Raw genomic sequence first — 7,484 nt, forward strand, 5'->3', positions numbered from 1 at the left:
CTTTCTTACGGTTCTCCCTATTTGAACGATTTTTTCGTTTCGGAAAAAGGANAAGAAAGAAATAATTAAGCGGTATCGGAGGCAATGCGACCTCGAGTTTCGACATTTGTTTAAAAGTTTAAGAAGGGATAGAAAGAATTCTACGGCGTATCGTAACGAGTGAGATCTATTTTTACTTTTGCGTGCCATCTTGTACGTTATTATTTCGCAATAACGGAGGAAGGAGGCAGTAAAAAGATAGTGCCGGCGAAGGAAGAGGCTCCGTAAAAGTCCAGCAAAGTCCGAACTTTTAAATAGTCGATAAGGTCCGGACAAAGTTTCGCGTACTGCTGTTCGATTTTTAAGGAAATCGTGGCGCATCCTTGTTCGAGTCGAGACGTGTTTCCGTTTAACGCGACATTAGAACTTGGCGTACCTGCCTTGGATTTTCCCTTTTCTCTTTTCTTATACGGAATGGTTGTGCGACATATGTGGCTTGCAACTTAAAAAAAAAAAAAGGAAGAACATGGAAGTGGAAGAAAGTCGCCATCGAAGGGATTTTCCGTTTGCTTCGAAATGCACGGTTTAAACTTATCCCTGTTCCCTGCCGACCACGTTTCCTTACGTTTATGAAAATCTTGCTGGATAAATCTAATGGAAAAATGCTTCCTCCGTTCTTTCCACATTTGCATCTCCATTTTTGCACTTATCTCCACGAGGAGAGACAGCGATTGGCGATAAAACAACGGATCCCGCCTCGAAAAACGAAGAAAAAAAAAAGAAGAAAAGTAAGAAAGATTCGAGGATGAAAACTCGAAAATCGGAGGAATCGCGTCATGATCTCTTATTTTTCAACGGCTTTCGGCCGTCGAAACGACTTCGACGCGCGATGAACGTTCCTGATCGTTCTGAAAAATGAATTACGCCCTAAAAGGTCCATGTGTACAGCAAGTATATCGCCTTCGACACGCGATACCGCCATAACTTCTCGTCCAAGGCTCATCCTCTTTGACCAACGGATTAACGAACTTAACGTTATTTATCATGCCAGCCTTTGCTTCGTTTCCTCCTTCGTTCCTCTTCCATGCTCGTCGCGATCGATTACTCGAAAATATTTAGGGAAGTGGAAGGAAAGAAAGATACGACCAAGATTCGCCGATATCGCGAAAAATCGCCCGATTTTTTTTCTCCGTGTGTTGCGACTATTTCGACTAAATTAGAGGAAAATGAAAGAGATCGCTTCACCGCGGGCAAACCCATAAATTTATTCATTCGTTCGTTCGTTCGTTTCCTTCAACGATGAATAAAACACCGAAAGCTCTGTTGCATGGGCTCCACTGTTTAACGAACGTTATAACCAGAGAGAAAGCGAAGGTGGATCAGGTGTACCGTTCTCGTTGCGCCAAAATGGACATTTTGCGCTATAATTATTTATTGTCCAGTCCCTGTGTAATTTCCTCGAACCAATTCGAACACGTTCTCGAAACCAAGGGAGCCAAAACACTTTTCACTGTGACGTGGTAGCGTGGTGAATTTTCGAAGCAAAGGAGGAGGGATAAAAAAGAGGGAGAGGAGAAAGCACGAGCCGTGTTCCATGGAACAGCGCTGAAGCACGAGTAGGGGAACAAAAAGTCGTGGTTGTTACACGTTTGAACACGTTGTCTCTCGAACGATTGCCAACGGTGTGCAAAATCGAGGCGTTCGATGCGCGAGCCGCCGCGAGAGCTCTATTGTCGTCCACCGCCGTTTAATCCACGCTAAATTTCATTTCCCTCGACACTTGCGCGAGTCGGAAGAGTAAAAAGAAAAAAGAGTATATAAAAAAAAAAAAGATCGAACGTTTAGCCACCGTGCCACCGATCCAACCAAGCATTATTGTACGCGGTCAGGAAAGACCCTCTCTCTGTCTCTCTCTTTCTCTCTCCCCCTCTCCCTTTCTCCTCCCCAAAGTTGGGGGCTTTCGTCGGCCGGAAAACCGATTGTTCGATCGTCCTCGATTTTATAATCACGGGATTAACGGGCGGCGGAGGAGAAAGGGGGAGGAAGGTGGTGGATCATCCCCCGGATACGGGGACAAGCAGGTCGGCCTAGCCGATGAATATGTATATAATCGGTAAACATGCACGGAGCGTGAATCGAGCCCCAACGTTTATTGGCACGCCAACAAACGTGCACTACAATTTCGATGATTAAAACCGGGTCCCCGCCCTACTTTGTCTTCGTTGTTCGATCTTGAAGCCGTTCGATCCCCCTGATCGATCCGATTCCGCGACTATTACAACAACAACAACAACAACAACAAGTGGTCCCCCTGTTTATAATTCCGGGGATAATTCGCGTAAAAATAATTGGGCGTTAACCCGGCGGATCTTGAGAAGATCTTGTTTGCTTTCCATCGGAGGGGAGGAGGGAGGGAAACAGATTTTTCTTTCGACGAAAATCGTGGTGAAAACCGTGGCTCCGTCGGTTGGATCATGCGAGCGAATTTTTCCCGGATATATCGACTTTTCGCTGCAAAATATTTGCCTTTCATCCGAGGAGTTGCGGCATTTATTGCGGCAACCGCGTCCCACCGCGGGTTATATTTTATATTTATTTCGCGTCGCGATGATAATAATTCAGAAACGGATATAATCGAAACGACAAATAACGCGACGAATAAATTTAAGATCCATCCAAGTTTTTTCGAAATTCGGATTCAATTTTCGACGAAATACCGCAAATATCCATTTTCCAAGAATTTCCACGGTTCCACGATCCATCCTCCCCATGGACAATGGAATTTTAATAACGACGCTCGAGCGTAAAGCCGACAACTAATTTGTAACCGTACAACCTTTGGCAACTTGAACGCGTATCATCTTTTGCATTAAATATAAGGAGCAGCGTTCGCAGGAGCCGAAGTGGAGTCTCCCTCGTTACGACCTCGCCGAGAGGGTGGTCGCGAGCATCTATGTATATGGTTTCGTCGATGGAATCGCGATAGGGGGTGCACATGAGTCGATGGATTGCCTGCCTCTTCACACCCTCGCTTCCAGCCCGTTGAACCGGCTACCTGTTTCACCCCTTGTCCACGTTCCACGCAGCTAAGCTTTCGCTGGATTAACGAGTGGTTCCAGTAATCTTATTAAACGTTTAGTGGGGTTTAATTGGTGTACCGTCGACTCGAAACCCGAGCCCGATCCTTAACTTTTTAGCATCGAATGAGTGAACATAACAGGAGAGGAGAAGAAGAAGAAGAAGAGAAGGAAGACTGATCAAAGATTCGATATCGGACGAAATTCGTTTTCTTTTTATTTGTATTTGTCGATTTTGACAATGGATATTCGACAGTGAGAATTTTTCGCTTTAGGATTTTTTTCCTTTGGAAAGCAACACTTGTGGATTTGAATGGGAATTTATTTTTTGAAGAATGGTTTTGAAAAATGAAAGGGAAGACTTTCGCGTGTTTCGTGGAACGATGTTTCGTGACGCGAGATTTTTTTTTAATAAAGAATCCGAAGTAAGAAAGGACACACGTGTGGTTTTCAATCTCGTTCCAAAGATAACACGTTTCATCGGAAGAATTCATATTTCTAGGAATTGTTACTCTTCGTTCCATTCCTATTTTCCGGCGACGAACTTGAAGAAGAATCCCCAACCTTTCGAAATTCCCGCGCGCGTTCTTTTTATCCACGAAGGGGATGGAACGGGGATGCCAAGATCGCGCAATTATTGGCCAAATATCGGACCCTCGATTTTCAATTGATAACAAACGATTGCACATTTCGTAAATGTTGGATCGAAAAAAAACTCGAGAACGATTTAATAAAATATCGAGAGGCGAAATTGAGGATGCTCGAAATTAAATATGTGTTCAATAACAGGCAACGGGACATATGACTCGATCTTCCCCTCGTATATAAATGTATCGATCCAGGCTTTTTGAAGCCGTCCAAACTACTATCAAATTGGGCGCGATCAATGTTGTCGATCGAACGATTTCAAATTAAATTATGGCTATAAAGCGAGTGCAGGTGTATTCAATATGGGAGGGTTGAAGCTTCTCTCCGTATATAAGCTCGATATAAGGGGGAGGTTGCCGCGATTTCAAGCGTGTCGAAGTGGGATCCCATGAATCGGAGATGATTGGGCTAAGGTTGCATCGAGTTCGCGTTGGAAATAACGGCAGATTTCTGCAAGTTTGAAGCAAGAGAGATCCTCGAGAATTGGAGTAGGTATCCGCTGGAGTTACGAGGAGTTGCAACGAATTCGCGCGGCTAGTCGACAGTTTGCAGTGAGGAGTTCGAGGAGAACGCACCAGGATGTGTGACATGTTCATTCAAACAACGAACAAAATCGCGATCGTTTCATAATTACCGAGTCTTACTCGATCGATTGTAACACGTGCGTTCCCATATATACATATATATATACATATATATATATATGCGTCGATCAGGCTCGAAGCTAGGTGATTAAAGGGCACCTGAGGCTTCGTCGATCCCTACGTGATAAAGCTCCCTATCAATATATATATACCCAGAAGGGGAATATTGGAAATAGAATAAAGGTCTATACACGACGACGTTGATCGTCAATGGGGGAATATAGATCATTCTAAACAACGACGGTTACGCGGTTGTTTGTCCATCGTGGCGTCATTGATTAAAAGAGGAAATAAGCGATGAACGAACGAACGAACGAACGAACGAACGAAAGTCGAAAAGCGACGTGCTTTCGATCCTTCGATGTACGCGGTTCTCGTCGAACACGCGGAACATTTTACAACGTGTACGTTTCATACGCGAGGCTTGGAGGATGGCCAATGTCATAATCGAGATCCGATAATGGAAAATTTGGATAATCGAATCTCGGTTAACCGAAATGTTATTCCGCCTGGATCCCTCCCCACCGGAAATCCGGAATGCGCTCGTTTCAACGCCGCGCCACGGAAAATTTATTCGCGCGAAAAACGCACGAACCGGCTGCCGCACGTTCCTATCGCGGGATCGCGAAATCGTTAATCGAAGCGGTGACTGTTCGTGACTGGAGCTGGAAAATTTGTTTCCCCTCTCGACGAATCGAAGGTTCGTCGCAATTAGAGAAGTCGACGATTCGGTTATATTTCCAGCAGGACGATTCGACCGAATTTTGGGAAGCTTGGGGGAAAGGTTGAGGGATCGTGCCTCCCTCTCTTGGGACGGGAGTTGATGGAGTATCCAGAGGAAACAGAGTCGTGGTGACAAAGTTGATTCGACGCTTGTAATTCTTCGAGAGAATCCAAACTCTGAACGTTTCCTCCTCCTTCACTTATTTTTTTATGTTCTATTCGAACGAGGCGGTAATTTAGATCGTTCGCGATATTTTGTCGTTAGACTCGTTATCTTCCGTTTATTTCTCCATTATCTCATCCCCGCAGGAAATGGAAATATACTCGCGAAAAATACTCTCCGACAAACAATCTCTAACAATAGAATATCAGAATCTCGTTTCGAGCGAAACTTTTAAAAGAAAACACCGATCGATCCCGTATCGATTTAATAAATCCCATTTTCGTCTCCCGGGTTATTATTCGAAAAATGAAAAAAAGGAAGATAAATAAACGAATAAACTAAAAAACTAAATACGAAGGAGCGGGTCGATATTTCGCGACCGTCATTAATCCGTGGGATCGCGTGGTGCACAGGTCGCGAAACAGGACATCCTAGAGCGGAGGAGAAGAGAAGATAAGGCGTTCCGAGGATGGGTGAGGGTGTAGGTGGCATCGCTGACCGTGTAGGGCGGCTGAACACTCGAGTTTAGGGGGATTGTTAGGGAGGAGGGGGAGAGGGTGGAAGGTTGCCGCCGAGCCGAGCCGAGAGTTGGCGCCTGCGTAATACCATCTCTGCCTACTTGTCAGCCAAGCGGAGCTGCCACCACCCTGCCCGCTTTTCCTCTCGCCGCTACTCGATAACAAACTTCGCCAGTACCAGTACTGGCACGGTACTCCGGACCACCGTATCGTTCCAAACATCGCGCCCTTCTCGTCGCTTTCCTCGTTTCGCCGCTGGATATCGATATTCCTCCTCCTCCTCCTCCTCCTCCTCTTCCTCCTCCTTCTCCTCCTCCNGGAAAGGAAATGGGCGGATTTTCGGCGGATGTCGTTCTCGCCCGAATTTTTTTTACGAGATTTGAGGAGTGAAGAAACGACGAACTCTTTCCGAGGGTTACGTTTGTTATGGTGTATAACTTGTTGCTCGGTTTGTTGGCCGCAGAGTGGCCGGGATGGTCGTGTCGTCGCAATTTTAAATCGAGCGAGCCGAGCGTTGTTCGAGGAATCGAGCGAGGCGACCAGTTTCTTTCTCATTCTTTACGATTCCCTTGCTTCCCTTCGTCTCTCTTTCGTCACTCTTTCACCGTGGATCGGACGCGCACCGTGTTGAGATCGACCAAGGTTTTCGATCGAAGGTTTCGATAAAAGTTTTCGGTGGTGGATCGACGCCTTCTTCTTCGAGGGGAGGAGAGGAGAAGAGAAGAGGACGAAGAGGGAGAGGATTCGTCATCGTGGGTGAACCTTCTTGTTATTCGAGGCTTAGGATGGCAAACACTAGAGCTTCTATTCGCGATATTTGCTCGTTGGATTGTGCTCCGTTTCCCTCCCCGGAGATCCCAAGAGAAAATCGAAAATTTCTCTTTCGATCGAAAGTTCAGTGACCGTGTCAAACGTACGTTTCGCGCGTACATTGTCGCCGTTACGAGCCTCGTTTGAACTTTGAAGAGAGAAGAGGGAGGGGGAGGAAAGAAAAAAAAAAAGAAAGAGGAAAAAAAGAAGGATGACCGTACCCTCTTTTCGTTCCACGATTTGCATAGTGCTTAAAGCGGGAGTAAAGTACTCGAAGGAAGCAAAGGAGCATCGCGAATTGTTGTTCGATTGTGCTCGACGAAAAAGGTGAGAAGGGAGGAAATCTGCGTGCATCCCTATCTTTGCAATCTTCGACTTTTGTTTCTCGATCTGTGCACGATCCATAACACGATCGTGATATAGAAACAAATCTCGCGATAGAGAGAAAAATCGTTTCGATTTTAAAAGATTGGAGATACGTTCTCTATTTTTTTTTTTTTTTTCTTTTTTAATACTATTCTGCAATTCTGATAATTTCTGGTGGATCCACGGTGAAAGAGGTTATTCACTTGCACGGGCGCGTTTCAATGGCCATCCACGTCACAGATATAAAATGGAGTAAGCGACAGGGTTGATCGTCGCTTCGAGGTGAGATGGTCACGGGTTTCAATTTCACGCGTCGAAATTTCGTGACTCGCGTCTTCTCTCTCTCTCTCTCTCTCTCTCTCTCTCTCTCTCTCTTTTTCTATCTCCTCGAAAAAGTGGATCCCTCGCGTTCGAATCGGCCGACAGATTGAATCTTTCGTTCTCAGATCTCTCGCCTGTTGGCGAACGAATCTCGCAAAAAAAGTAGGAAGGGATATACCAGCAGAGAGAGAGAGAGAGAGAGAGAGAGAGAGAGAGAGAGAGAGAGAGAGAGAGA

The sequence above is a fragment of the Apis dorsata genome, unplaced genomic scaffold (assembly GCF_000469605.1).
Source record: "Apis dorsata unplaced genomic scaffold, Apis dorsata 1.3 scaffold_53, whole genome shotgun sequence".
Lineage (NCBI taxonomy): Eukaryota > Metazoa > Arthropoda > Insecta > Hymenoptera > Apidae > Apis > Apis dorsata.